General features: G+C 43.7%; 1 pseudogene; it reads right to left on the bottom strand.

Annotated features, from left to right (window-relative positions):
* Positions 1–2,090: 2,090 nt before the first annotated feature.
* Positions 2,091–2,881, bottom strand: LOC133773883 (small ribosomal subunit protein eS6-like; annotated as a pseudogene).
* Between the last annotated feature and the right edge of the window lie 12,493 nt (positions 2,882–15,374).

Below are 15,374 nucleotides of genomic sequence, written 5' to 3'. Positions count from 1 at the left end.
TGGCTGCAAAGTCCTGGAATGCAGCAAGCCCCATACGTAGTAAGAGGGAGGGCTGATGCCATTGTGGGAAGACACCTATGGTGACCTTGGCCTTATTCAGTCCCCGGAGGTTGAAACAAAGTGTCTAAACAACTGTCTTAATTCTCTGCTTTGGTTGCCAGGATCTTATTTTCTGGTATTTAGGCATTAGTAGATGCCTTGATAGGACCAGTATTTTTGTTGGGTGGAAAACTTGTTCAGGCTCCAGGGGAGTTAACATCGTCAGCGAAATGAAAAAGAGGGAATATTTTTTGTGTTTTTGGAGCCAAACTTTGATCTGAAATGGAAAGGCTTTGCATCTCAGACAGCCTGGTTTAATTGCTGAACAAAGCTCTCTTCTTGTGGGGAAGAAAGACAAGACTCCAACAATTAGCCCTCTAAAATGTGGGTCTGTGAAAACAATTGGGAGGAAATAGGCAGTGACACCCATCTGCCCACTGCTTTTTGGCTAGTCCAGGCCAGGGTAAAACAAAGGAAAACACATCTAGTTGGTTCAAGAGTTCAGCTCTTTCTTCTATAAGAGAAAATCCCCACTTCCGTTTCCCAGCCAGTCCAGACTTCTGTTCCCATTCCACTTCTGGGATGTTTTGTCTTCCAGATCCTTCCTAAAGAGCCCTTCCCAATCTTGACAGGTGCATCTCACACAGACATGGTTTGATTTTGTCACCAGAGAATGTTTGAAGAAAAGATCCCAGAGAATAAGCAAGAGAAATACGTGAACACTTCCTAGGGGTTTTGATCTTACAGCAGTGCCTGGAATGCTCCCTACAACTTTATGAGCCAGGTGTCTTTTCTCCCCATTTTATATATAGGAAAACTCAGTCTCAGAAGCTAGAGAATTTAGCCATTTAAAAAATACACCCCCTGTGGCGTGGTGTGTAGAGCTGCTGCCTGGGATGCCAGCCTCCCATATGAGTACCGGTTTGGGTCCTGGCTGCTCCACTTCTGGTCCATCTCCCTGCTAAAGGACTGGGAAAAACAGCAGAAGATGGCCCAGGTGTTTGGGCCCCTGCACCTAGAAGCTCCTGGCTCCTGGCTGCGGCTTGGCCCAGCACTGGCCATTGTGACCATTTGGGGAATACACCAGTGGACGGAAGATCTGTCTCTCCCTCTCTCTCTGTAACTCTGACCTTCAAATAAATATATAAATCTTAAAAAAAAAAAAAAAAGTTTCCCAGATCACATAGGGCAGAGCAGGAAATAAACTAGTTAATTATGGTTGCCAGGTGACCACAAAACCAATGTCTTTGTTGTTTTGCTTGATTTAATTTAGAGGAAAGTCAGGTATTGTTTGTTATGTAGTTATAAATATTGCTTCAATTAATCATACCAGGTACATGACAATACACTCCCTTCTTTTTCTACCTTATGGTTATTTTCATGGATCCCATATTTAGTGTTGTTAATATCCCTGTTTTCAAGAAAAATATTATCTTATGTCTATAATATCTACATATGAAGTGAATATGGCAAAATGTTAAAAGTTGTTAAATCTTAAAATTCAAAAAATAAAACCACAGTTTAAAGAAAAAAAAGAAAGAAAAATCAAGAAGTTACCATTTTTGCCATCCCATGGGAGCCAAGAGTTTTTGAGACTGGAAACTGATCTTTCCTTCCATTTTTATTGATATGTTTTCCCTGGCACTGTATTCACTTCCGGTTTTCCTGGGCCTATATAGTAGTGTAAGGTGTTAATTTTTCTGGTTTGTCGTTCTCTCTACTTTTTTTTGAAGTGTTAAAACTCATGATTAAAAAAAAATTCATTTTGTGCTTGACTTTGAGTTCCCGAAGGCTTACTCTCACGAAGGGCATTTAAGCAAGCACCTCACCAACGTGTTGGATGCTCTGGAAGAGACCAGTCTGACCTAGAAGTAGCCTGAGCCCTAAGGAACAGAAAGGACCTGGAAAAAGTAGTTTAACACATAAAGTATAGGAGATGGCACAAGGAGGTTCTTGACTTTCGCTGCACATCAGACTCTCCTTGGGACCTTCTTTTTTTTTTTTTTTTTTTTTGAGATCAGAAACACAATCTTATTTATTTGTTATTATTAAACCTTATTTTTGACTGGACTCAGATTTAGAAGTAGATGCTCTCAGAGAAGACAGCCTACGTCTCTTGGCAATCTGTTCCTGGCGTTTTTCTTTGGCCTCCTTCATTCTCTTGGCCAAGAGTTTAGCATATTCTGCAGCCTCCTCCTTGTTCTTCTTATGCGCTGTTTCTTCAGAGCAGTTCGCCGGCGTTTGTGTTGCAGGACACGTGGAGTCACCAGACGCTGAATCTTGGGTGCTTTGGTCCTAGGTTTCTTACCTTCTTTGTTTAAGGGCTTTCTTACAACATACTGGCGTACATCACCTTCTTTAGAGAGGTTGAAAAGTTTACGAATTCTGCTGGCTCTTTTAGGACCCAGGCGACGAGGCACCGTGGTATCAGTCAATCCGGGAATATCTTTCTCTCCTTTTTTTACAATAACCAAGTTGAGAACACTCAAATTGGCATCGACAATGCAGCCCCGAACTGATTTGCGCTTGCTTTCTCCAGTTCTCCTTGGTCTGTAACAGGAATGCCCCTTACTCAGCAGCAGGCGGACCCGGCCATGGGTCAGGACACCTTGCTTCATAGGAAAACCTTGTTTATCATTCCCACCACTGATCCGGATCACATAACCCTTCCATTCTTCACCCAGAGCGTAGGCAGCAACTTCTGTGGCCATACGCTTCTCATAGAAAGTACGAAGTTTACATTCATCGTCCACTTCGATGAGTTTCTGGCAGCCAGTGGCTGGGAAGGAGATATTCAGCTTCATTTTGAAGCAGCTGACCGCCTCGGAGGCGCCAGGGAAAAGAGTCCTTGGGACCTTTCTAAAGTGCTATGTTCAGGGCCTCACCACAGAGATTCTGTTCCAATTGGTCTAGATGCCCCATTTGTATCCACCCCCACCCCCCATTGCTATTTTTAGAAGTTCTCTAGGTTGTTCTAATACAAAACCTAGGTTGAGAATCACTAAACTAGAATAACCTAAAATATCTACCATTAAGGTTTCATAAGTTGAAATCAATGCAAATAGACCTTGGATGTTCAGAAGGCAGGGATACGATAGGAAGAAATCATTGATTGGATTTATATATTTATCTCATCTAATTTCAAGAGGACCTGTCTCTCTTTGTCAATGAAGATCCAGTCATCCACACCTGTCCTGATTCAGCCAGGCCTCCAGAGAGCAATGCCCAACTCCCTTCACCTAGGAAGGCCCCTCACTCTGTCTGGAGTTCCTTGAATCCGCAGTTCCACCTTTCTTGTGGTGGATGGCTATGATGGTCTGTTACACGTTCTAATGGGAAGCAAGATTCCCCCTAAGGCACTGGGTAGGCTTGCAAGGGAGGGATGTAAGTTGGTGTGTGGGGAAGATGACTCTGGAAGCAGAGAGAGTTCAATTTAGGAGAGCCAGAATATGGGCAGAAGAGAGGATATTGTCAGAATGGGACAGAAACAGAAAATCAGAGAGACATGGGGCAGATTTAAATGCATGTCTATCTCACTTTGGAGCCTGAATTCTTAGTCCATATCATCTGTGGAACTGGCTATAAGAGGTGACTTCTTCCTGAAGAGTGGCTAATATAGAAATAAAACTCTGGCTTAAGTTCTCATCCTGGTATTTCTGTATTTATCTTTTTCAAAGATTTGTTTATTTGAAAGAGAGAGAAAGAGAGAGAGTGAGTGCATCCACTGCTTCACTCCCCAAATGCCTGCAACAGCAGGGGCTGGGCCAGACCAAAGCCAAGAGCCAGAAATTTCATCTGGATCTCCCACATGGGTATCAGGAACCTAGATGCTGGGCCATTATCCCCTGCCAGGCACATTAGCAGGAAGCTGGATCAGAAGTGTGGAGTCCTTAGGACTTGAACTTGACATGGGGTACCAGTGTTCCAAGTGGCAGCTTAACTTTCTGTGCCACAATCCCTGCCCCTATGGTGGTGTTTTTATGAGCTATAATTGTGGTTTTTGGAATTCTGACCTTTAACTTCATTTTATATGAGAATGGCTAAAATGTTTCAGAAAACTCATGCCAAACACATAGTATAATTGGTAACTGATACCCAGGACATTTTCCATAAGTTTCTTCTGTTTTTTTTTTTTTTTCCCTGATATAACCTGTCATTAAAAATAGTGTTTATTTTTTCACTGGTAATTGGATAATAAATTATGTTAAGTCTTTCATTTTAAAAAGTTCACCTTTTCTAATTGATTGATGTAGCTTCTCAGAATCTACCTGAAGTCATACAGGCAGATGACACAGGCTTGTGAAGAAAATTATAATAAGGACAGAGGGGGAAATAATTGAAATGCTTACACAAAGCAATAATTTATTTTTAAATTTTTTATTAAAGATTTATTTACTTAATTTGAAAGGCAGAGTTACAGAGAGGCAGAGAGGAGAGAGATCTTCCATCTGCTGGTTCACTTCCCAAAAGGTTGCAATGGCTGGAGCTGAGCCCATCTGATACCAGGAGCCAGGAGCTTTTTCCAGGTCTCCGACATGGGTGCAGGGGCCCAAGGACTTGGGCCATCCTCTACTGCTTTCCCAGGCTATAGCAGAGAGCTGGATCAGAAGAGGAGCAGCCAGGACTCTAACCGGCACCCATATGGGATGCCAGCACTACAGGTGGAGGCTTTACCCTCTATGCCATAGTACCAGCCCCAAAGGATTGATTTATATGATGTTCAAATATATAATCATATAAAAGATTTCAAAATATCTGAATTAACTCAAATGGCCATTGATATGGGGTTGGCCAAAAAATTTGGATATGACTACGTTATGGAAAAATATGCAATAGTTATAAATAATGAGATAGACATTATATAGATGCAGAGATTTGAAAGTGTATGCAATACACATTTTTGTATAATATGACTCTATATCTGTGTAGCTATGCCAATGCATAGAAAAAAGATGAAGGAGATGTTAATAGAGGTAAAATAGTTGTGGAAGTGGAGAGATGACAATTCAGGACATTGATGTTTCACTTCTATATTTGCATCTTGTACCGTAAGAACATTATATCTATTATTTACATAATTTAAAATCATAAAATCTTAACTGCTTCTTTTAAAAAGACCTTTTAGTTTTCTTTCTATGTGGCTTCTCTTAAAGCATGAAGGATGAAAAAATACACCAATTACCCTCTTTTTTGTAGGAAATTAAAGTGGTATTATAATAGGTGTAGAGGAGAGGAAGAAAATGGGGTGTTGCCACAGCCTGGCAGTGGGGGGTTAGGGCCAGGGAGGGCAGTCATTGACCCACAAAGACAAAAGAAAGGGCATAGTCTTGGAAAACAGCCTTCCTTCAACACAGCATGCTTCCCTGGGGACAAGGAGCAGAGGGTATTTTAGCCCCTGGGCTTTCAGATGGTTTAGTGTTATCTCTTTACACACCTCTGCTTGTCCACCCATGCTGGCCCCACAATGTGCTGCTTCCTGTTTACCAGTCAGAGAATGGAATCGCTGCAAGGGACCTTTGAAACCGGGGAGCTGACCTCAGCATCCAGGAGCAGAGCCGGGTCTTGTTCAACATCCTGGAGCCCAGGCTGTGCTCCTACCTCCTCCTTGCCTCTGGTTCTGTGGCTATAAGCAGCCCCATTAACCTGAGCAGAGGGCAGCAGCGGGGTGGGGGTGGGGGTGGGGGTGGGGGCTCTGGGAGGAGTTTTTTCCTTCTCTGGTCTTCTGGGCCTTCAGGTCAATGTCAGTTGTGTGCAATGCAAGCTTTGGTGTTTCTCCTTCTGTGTTTTTTGGTGTGAGCCAGTACAGGCCAATTGAAACACTTCTTTTTCATTCACCTTGCAGAAACAGAACCTTTGGGTCTTTTTTTAGGGGGGGGGGATTTGCAGTATTACAGTGTGAGGGTGTTGTATCTATTTCTATTTCTTTCCAATCCCCAGGCAAGTGATATATATCATGAATCTATCTTTAAAAAAATCATAAACTGGCCAGCACTGTGGCTCAACAGGCTAATCCTCCGCCTTGTGGTGCTGGCACACTGGGTTCTAGTCCCGGTTGGGGAGCCGGATTCTATCCCGGTTGCCCCTCTTCCAGGCCAGCTCTCTACTATGGCCCGGGAAGGAAGTGGAGGATGGCCCAAGTGCCTGGGCCCTGCACCCACATGGGAGACCAGGAGAAGCACCTGGCTCCTGCCTTCGGATCAGCGCAATGCGCTGGCCGCAGCGGCCATTGGAGGGTGAACCAACGGCAAAAGGAAGACCTTTCTCTCTGTCTCTCTCTCTCTCACTATCCACTCTGCCTGTCCAAAAAAAAAAAAAAAGATCATAAACTGAATAAAGTTTCTGAAGATAAACTGAATAAATTGATGTCATCTTCATAGAATTGTGTCACATCTGTTATTTTACCATAAAAGAAAAATACATGATATAGATAAAAAAATAAAGACCATTATTGTAGTCTTGAAAAAAAATCAATTATAGTATAAAAACGTAAGCTGTATGTTTTCCAGATAGTCCATCTCCTTTATCTGACTGTATATAAACTTGAGAGGAATAAAGAACAATTTTTTTTTTAATTTAGTTTTGTTTAACGTCTAGAGCTCTGCCAAGCCAAACAAGCGATGGCGGCTGATGGGGCAGCCTTTGCTGTGTGAGTTTGTGAGCAGGAGGCTCTGTTTTTAGAACAACAGCAGTCTGGCTGGTGGTACTCCAATTTCCAGGCCCAGAGAGATGCTTGGATAGGTGCGATACTAAAAGCTCACAGAAAAGTGCCCCTCCTGCTTCTCCTTTAGGGTCCCTGGCTTTGCTGTGTGGGAAGACCTGTGAGCCCAGCATTCTGTGATCATCATCATCCTCATCCTCATTAAAGAAAGTGTTGGCAGGTTGATAGGGCAGTCTGACATTTACGCCTGCTCTCTCTGGCTCTTTGTGTTTTTAACAACATTAGCAATGTGTTCTAGTGGAAAGAGCCCCAGGCCACAAGTAAGCAAAGCAATCTGTCCTCTCCGACTGATGAGCTGTTTGGGACAAGCCACGTAACTTGGAAAAATGGTCATCTCTTTCCTTCCCTCATCTCTGGGCTCCTCTAACTCCAAGAGTTTAGGGCCTGTGCCCTTTGAACTTTTTCTTTGAGTAAAGATTTTTTTTTTATTTTTTGAAAGGAAAAGTTACAGTGAGAGAGTAATAGGGATTTTCCATCTGTGGGTTCACTCCTCAGATAGCTGCCTTGGGTAGGGCTGGGCCAGGATCAAAGAGCCTGGAACTCCATCAGGTTCTCCCATGTGGGTGGCAGGGGCCCAAGCACTTGTACCATTTTCCACCACTTTCTCAAGTGCATTAGCGCGGAACTGGATTGGAAGTGGAGCAACTAGGACTCGAACCAGCACTCATAAGCACTCACATGAGATGCCAGTGCCACAGGCAGTAGCTTAACCCACTGTGCCACAATGCCAGCCCCTGAACTCACTTTGTCTTTTGCTCTTAGTGTTAAGACTGGGATACTTTTCTGGAGAAGATGTAATTCTCCTCTTCTGGTTGCTCTGATCCAGTATTCCTAAACCAGAGGACAAGAATTCCCAAGAACTAATGGAAAAATTTTGTTTTTGGGACAGGAAGTGGTGGGTCATTAGGAGACTGTGAGAGGTGCAGATCAGGTCACCCGTTTTAGGTTTTGTCATTCCTGATTGGAGGAAAGGTGGGGGAAAGGCTCTGGATTTTCTGCGTTTAATATCACACAGAGGAGACTGCTCTCTGTGCCTGTTCTCAGCTCATGCCAGGGAGGTGACAGTCTCCTGTATCAATCAGGTCTGCTCTGTCTCCTGTGTCCCAGCCACGTTGTCATGTGAGTCAGAAATGGCAACCACACACCCCTTTTCCCACATAGATGACTTAGTGTTTTAAGTGCACTGACTTCATTCTCTGCCTTGGAAAGCTTCAAAAATGAGGTGAGGCTCCCAGGAGGCATACCTAACGTGCTGGAACTTCGGTAATCTTGACACTTCACTGTGAAACTATTCACTGAGTGGAAATCTACAGTCATAGATGAGCAACCCTATCAGATAAATCCACAAAGGAAAAAAGAAGAGTCAAATGACTGTGTTAGGCTCTATGCTAAGAGACCTGGGTGAGAGAAGTCTCTATCCCCAGAGACTGAGAGAGTTTCGCTCATTTTCAGAGGACGCCTAGACAAAAGGGTTCCAAATAGATTTTCATCTTAGTTGGGATCATCCAAGGAGTTGGAAGAGCTAGATGCTGAGAAGTAAGATCCCGTGGTTGCCCAAAGGTCCCTTTCTGAGTTATTGATCCGAAAGTACCAGCAGGATCTGGTCTGTTGTATCCAGGGTGTGTGATAATAACCATTGATTACTCAGGAATCTGAGAACAGGGCGGTTTGGGAAGTTGTGTGGGCTGAAATTTTTGATCCTAACTGAACTCCAGGAAAAACAAACAAGCACACTGAGTCATTTATCTTCATGGTCACTAATGAAGGTGGTGGGTTCTTTGTAGCTATGTTTACATTTTTATTTTTAAACTATGACGGCAGAAGGCCAAACAACTGATTTGACCACCAAAGCAACTCATAGGAGTGGCCAGGGTGAGGGCAACTGAGGACTCTGTCATGGACTGGTGAGCACATATGTGTCTGGGGTAGAAAACTCAGAAGTGACATACTGATCCATTAACAGGAAGCCGTGTAGGTAAACTGTGTGCGTAGAACATTGCTCATCTTGGGTCATCTTCCCCAAACACTCTATACGATGAGAATTCCTGTGCATGGGATTTAGGATGGAAATGTTCCTAGGATGACCCAGTAAATGAGTTTGGAAGCAGAACAGAGAGGAGAAAGAAACAAGTCGAAGTGCAATTTCAGATAAAGTCCTGGCTCACCCCTCCTGATCCCTTGGGGGACTGTGGAGTATAAATCGCACCCACTGGAGACAAGGAGCTGGCATTTCATGCTCCTTTGGGCCCTTGATATACTTACAGGAAAATGGCTCCAGAAACCTAAGGGTAGGTGTCAGAAGAGAGTTGCCAAGCCAAAGCACAAGCACCCAATCAGGTGAGAATGGCACATTGAAATGGTCAAGAAATTGGGAGGAGAGTGGTCTGGGCAGAGTGCCTGCTTCACTATGCCATCACTGGAAAGAATGAAGTTGAGCTCTAAGTACCTCAATCAAAAATTCCTTGCGATAAACACTGAGTGAAAAAAAGCAAGTGACTGGGTAGCATATGTAATTTGACCTCACTTTTTTAAAGACATGTGTGTGTGTGTGTGTGTGAGTGCATGTAAAATAAAGTCTGGGAGCAAACAGAGCTAATTATTAATTGTGCTCTTGTAGAAAAAGTTACAGCTGGGGACAAAGAGTAGAGAGGTAGCTGGAGACACACAGATGTTATGAGCAAGCATATTATGTTTTCTAACAGGAATGAAAAATAAAGCAATGCACAAGGCCCCTGCCATGTGGTGTGAACACGTGCCTGGGCAGTTGATGGCCTTGTCATTCTCCACTCCAAGAACCAGACAGGCCACACTAAGTGGACCATCAGGACTGCTTGGCAAATTTAATGATGTTCATTTGTAGTCTGCTATTAGACCCAGTACTGGGATGGAAATTGTGGCTTCCCTGGTTTCCATTCTGGATGTCTGGCTGTCATTTTGGCTTTCTTAGGAAAACATGCTCTCAGCCCAGTGCCTCCTCTTCCCACTTGAGCATCCACTTGCTGATAGTTGGTTTAGCTTCTGCTAAACCAGTAGGGACTGTCTGGGTGGAAGAGCTACCCTCATACTTTGCAGCCTGAATTGGCAGAAGCCGTGGCAGAAGATTAAATTTACAGGTGACATAAACTCTCTTCCTATTTGGTGTTTGATATTAGAGATTCATATTGACATAACCTTTTCCCCTGCCCGATAAACATTCAAGAAGGACCATGGCAAGGTCTGCAGAAATGGTCACCAATTTCCCAATTACCACAAATCCTGAAAGAAAACCTTATTGTATATGGTGCTGTGTTCCATTTTAGGCAGAGAACTGCATAGAGGAAATGTTTTCACTCTTGGGCCTGCAAGATTTGCATTGCACCCATTCTTGTTTGGGTCCATCCACTTAGATTTTTTCATTAATTTTTTGGGTTTTAAAAAAATCGATTAACTCGAGAGGCATTGAGAGCAGGACAGGGAGGGAAGGGGAGAGAGATCCTATCTGCTGGCTCACTCCCTAAATGCCCAAAACAGGGATGGAAGCTGGGAGCTGAGAACCCTCTTCATCCGGGTCTCCCACATGGGTGACGGATTCACACAAGTGCTTTGGCCATCACCTGCTGCCTCCCAGGGTCTGAATTAACAGGAAGCTGGAATTGAGAGAGCAGCCTGGACTTGAACCCAGGCTCTCTGATATGGGATGTGGGTGCTTCACGTGGTGTCTTACTCACTAGGCCAAACACCCACCCCAATCCATCCATATTTATAATAATTATTGAGAATCTTCTGAGCCAAGCGTTATGGTATTCTCCTTATCTCCTGGCATTTACCTCTAGTAAACACACTTTTTAAAAAAGATTTATTTATTTATTTGAAAGATTTACACAGAGAGAGGAGAGGCAGAGAGAGAGAGAGAGAGAGAGAGATAGAGAGAGAAAGATATTGGTCTTCCATCAGATGATTCACTCCCCAATTGGCCGCAACGGCCGGAGTTGCGCTGACAAGAAGCCAGGAGCCAGGAGCTTACTCCAGGTCTCCCAAACAGGAACGCAGACTCACTCTTCAAATGCCTGAGACAGCCAGGGCTGAAGCTGGGATTTTGAAACTCAGTTCAGGTCTCCCATGGGGGTGGCACAGACCCAAGCACTTGAGCTATCACTTGTTTGCCTTCCAGTGTGCCCGTTAGCAGGAAGCTGGATTGGAAGTGCAGGAGCTGGAATCTGAATCAGGCACTCTGATATGGGTTACCAGTGTTCCAAGCAGTGACTTAACTGCTACACCCTGCACCCCCTTCCCCACATCCTTTTTTACAGTGAGAATACTCCCTCACCACATGGAGACATTTCCTCAAGACTGTCTATGTCATTTGTGGAGTGTGTGTAAAATGACAAATTTAAAAAAGCAGGACAAGGTGTCATGAAACCACTGCAATAGAAATCCTTTTGTCTGTATTTTTGATTTGTCATGTTGTTTTTTGGTTATTTATTTCAAAACAAAGACAATTTAAATTGAAATTGTTGGTATGAATTCTAGGATTCTGCTTTATGTTGTACAAAGCTGATTTCAAATGCAAACATAAAAGCCTTGAACTCATAAGGGGAATCCTGAAAATCTCCTGATCAGCATTCCTGCAGTGCACTGCGTATGTCGTTTGCTCTTGCCAGTGTAATGGGAGCGTTGTACAACACTAACTCAGCTATTTCTGTGGCACCGCTTGATATGCTCACATTCTAGGTACCTTTGCCTTATGGACGAGTAAGGAAGGACTGCGAGGAAAAGGAACTTTGGGTTTTTAAAATCTTTCCCTTTCCACGTCATTTCAGCAAAATGTGGTTGGCTAAGGCTGGGAAGACAGGTTATGATACAGCTCCTTGGTCATCAGCCTTTTTTTTTTTTTTTTTTTGACAGGTAGAGTTATAGACAGTGAGAGAGACAGAGAGGAAGGTCTTCCTTCCGTTGGTTCACTCCCCAAATGGCTGCTACGGCCAGTGCTGTGCCAATCCGAAGCCAGGAGCCAGGTGCTTCCTCCTGGTCTCCCATGCTGGTGCAGGAATCTAAGCACTTGGGCCATCCTCCACTGCCTTCCTGGGCCACAGCAGAGAGCTGGACTGGAAGAGAAGCAATCGGGACTAGAAACCGGAGCCCATATGGGATGCCGGCGCTGCAGGTGGAGGACTAGCCAAGTGAGCCACAGCACCGGCACAGCATTTTTAAAATGCCATTGCTTGCTTTCTTCAGTCAAAGCAAGTTCTGTACCCAACAGAAAGTGTGTGGTCTGTAGGGGCTGTTGGTGTTCTCACTTCTCCAGTTGTGGACCTAACAGTTTCTTTGCACTCACCTTGAGCCTCACTGAATCTCATGTATCATAGCATCAGGCTTGACATCTCCAACATCAGTTCAAAGAGAAAATTATGAATTTCAAGATAGTGGCAGAACATTAAGCTGAGCACAGCGTTTTTTGGAGCACAGGGCCCTGTGTGATGCCATGGTTCACATTGTGGTGGAATGAGAAGGCCATGCCAAGGTAGCCACTGGCAAGCGAGCATCAGTTACTCAGGAATGGCTTTGAAACCCACCTGGCAACGGAGCCTGCCTGGCAACAGGCTGTGATTGGATGGATTTGAAACTGCCTGGCAACAGGTTGTGATTGGATGGCTTTGGAAACTGCCTGCGACAGGCTGTGATTGGATGGGGCATAGACCACCCCTTGACCAGACTGGCTGGTCTTGGCTATATAAGATGTTGTTCCAACTGTAATAAGCGAGTCTGCGGGCTGCTCGCCTCAAGCCTGCTTTCACCCGACTCCCGGGGTCTGTGTGTTGACTCCGCGCCTCTTGCCCCCACCACGCTGCTCCTCTCAGAAACGAATCCACTGCAACATTGTTGAGAAATCAACGGCAACATCACATGTCTTGTCTTTCTCTCTCTCTCTCTCTTTATTATTTATTTATTTGAGAAATAGAGTTATAGACAAAGAGAGGGAGAGACAGGTCTTCCATCCACCGGTTCACTCTCCAAAATGGCCACATTTTGGATCAGCTGGGCTGATCCAAAGCCAGGAGCCAGGAGCTTCTTCTGGGTCTCCCACGTGGGTGCAGGGGCCCAAGCACTTAGGCCATCTGCTGCTGCTTTCCCAGGTCACAACAGGGAGCTGGATTGGAAGAGGAGCAGCTGGGACCTGAACCAGCTCCCATATGGAATGCTGGTACTGTAGGTGGATACTTAGCCTATTATGCCACAGTGCCAGTCCTGCACATGTCTCGTGTTTCTTACTGGCTTTAAGCCTTCCTTCATCACTCTCTACTTCCATGGCCTTGTAAGCCAGAGGCAGAGCATCTTGGGTAGCTTTGGTGAGACTGCGTGCATATTTCTCTGCATAATTTGAGGTTACTCTGTATCCTGGTAAGGCTTAGGTTTATTTGAACACCTGAATGATTTGGGAGCTTGTGTGGAGAGTTTACAAATGGCTACTGTTACTTCTCACACTGGGAATTTCCTGTGTATTTTTTGAAATTATTGTAAAAGGCATCTTCCCCCCCCCCCCACAACAAAGAGCTTGAAGGTTGTCATTCAAAATTTTCATTTTCTAATTATTTATTGCTGTTGTGTAAAAACAACAGGTGCTTTCTAAAAATGATCTTGGTTAAATTCACTTACTAGCTCCAACAGATTAACTGTAGTCTGTTTTTTACACTTTGCATGTATCATTTATGTGATCCGAGAATGATGACAGTTTTATTTCTTCCTTCCCGATTCTTACCCTTTATTCCCTTTTATTGCTTTATTGCCATCAGGCTCTGTAGTGCAATATTGAATCGCAGTGGTAACAGCAGACATTCTTGTACTATTCCCAATCTTGTAAGGAAAGGTTGTAACTTTTCACCGATAATACTATGTCTTTATAGATCCTTTTAGAAAATAAAAATGAGTATCTTCTGCTAGTTTCACATGGAATTTTTTTAAAATGATGGTTACACTCAGACTTTTATCAAGTGCCTTCTCTGCATCTCTGGAGATGTCATGATTCTGTCTGAGTGACACTTGGTTATTAAGCAAACTAGACACTCTGGGAAGCAGCCCAGGTGGGTTTGATGTAGTAACTTCTTTATATATTGTTGGATTTCATTTACTCTTCTTTGTTTAAAATGTTGTATCTGTGTCCATGAGTGAGGTTGGTTTGAAACGTTCCATTCTTGTCATGTTCTTAGAAGATTTGGAGTCATGGCTAGCAAAAACTGAGGTTTTTTTGTTTTGTTTTGTTTTTGTTTTTCCTCCTTGAACAAAGTTTGCATTCAAATAGAATTATTTCTTCCTTAAGGAATGGTTGAATCCCTTGTCAAACCTAGCTAGACTTGGAACTTTCTTTTTGGGAGATTTTAAATTTTGAATTGAATTACCATACAGTTATGTTATTATTTATGTTCTCCACTTTTAAGATTTATTTATTTATTTATTTGAAAGGCAGAGTTACAGAGAGGCAGAGGCAGAGAGAGAGAGAGAGAAAATCTTCTATCCATTGCTTCACTCCCCAGATGGCCGCAACAGCTGGAGCTGCTCCCATCCGAAGCTGGGAGCCAGGAGCTTCTTCTGGGTCTCCCATATAGGTGCAGGGGCCCAAGGACCTGGGCCATCTTCTACTGCTTTCTCAGGCCACAGCAGAGAGCTGGATCAGAAGTGGAGCAGCCCGGACTCGAACTGGCACCCATATGGGATGCTGGCACTGCAGGCAGCAGCTTTACCTGCTACACCACAGTGTCGGCCCCTATATTCTCTACTTGATTGTGCTAATTTTGTTAACTTTTATTGCTCTGGTAATTTGATCATTTAAATTTTAATAATTATTTTATGGACTTTTTCTTAATATCTACTTAGCATATTTTACAAGTTTATAGGATGTGCAGTGTTATACCTGCTTTTAAAATTTTTGATGTTGTATGAACACCTAAGCAGTGTCTCTCATCATTTTAAAGGCAGTAAGGTTATCTTTCTATTGTCTTCTGTTCAGTAGATAGCTGTTGTTTGAATTTTAGGTCTTTTTCAGGAAATGTGATTTTTTTCTCATGCTATACTCAAGGTATTCATTTTGTATTTTATTTTTTAAAAAAGATTTACTTTATTTATTTCAAAGGCAGAGTGACAGAGAGAGAAGAGCTCTTCTATCTGCTGGCTCACTCTTCATATAGCTACAACAAGCGGGGTGGTACTAGGCAGAATCCAGGAGCCAGGAGCTTCTTCTAGGTCTTCCACATGGGTGCAGGGGCCCAAGCACTTTGGCCATCCTCTACTGCTTTTGCAGGTGCATTAGCATGGAGCTGGATCAGAAGTAGAACAGCTAGGACTCGAACTGGCACCCATATGGGATGCTGGCATTGCAGGTGGCACTTTACCCACTATGCCACAATACTGGCTCTCATCTTATTTTTTAAAAATATTTCCAGTATGTATTTGAAAGGGTTACAGAGAGAAAGGGACAGAGACAGATACCATCCATCCAGTGGTTCACGCTCCAAATGGCTGCAACAGTCAGGCTGGGCCAGGCTGAGGCCAGGAGCTTCTTCTGGGTCTCCTATATGGATGGCAGGGGTCCAAGCACCTGGGCTATCTTCTGCTGCTTTCCCAGGCTCATTAGTAGGCAGCTGAA

Source organism: Lepus europaeus, chromosome 14, assembly GCF_033115175.1.
Source record: "Lepus europaeus isolate LE1 chromosome 14, mLepTim1.pri, whole genome shotgun sequence".
Taxonomy (NCBI): Eukaryota; Metazoa; Chordata; class Mammalia; order Lagomorpha; family Leporidae; genus Lepus; species Lepus europaeus.
This window is presented reverse-complemented; position numbering and strand designations above follow the sequence as displayed.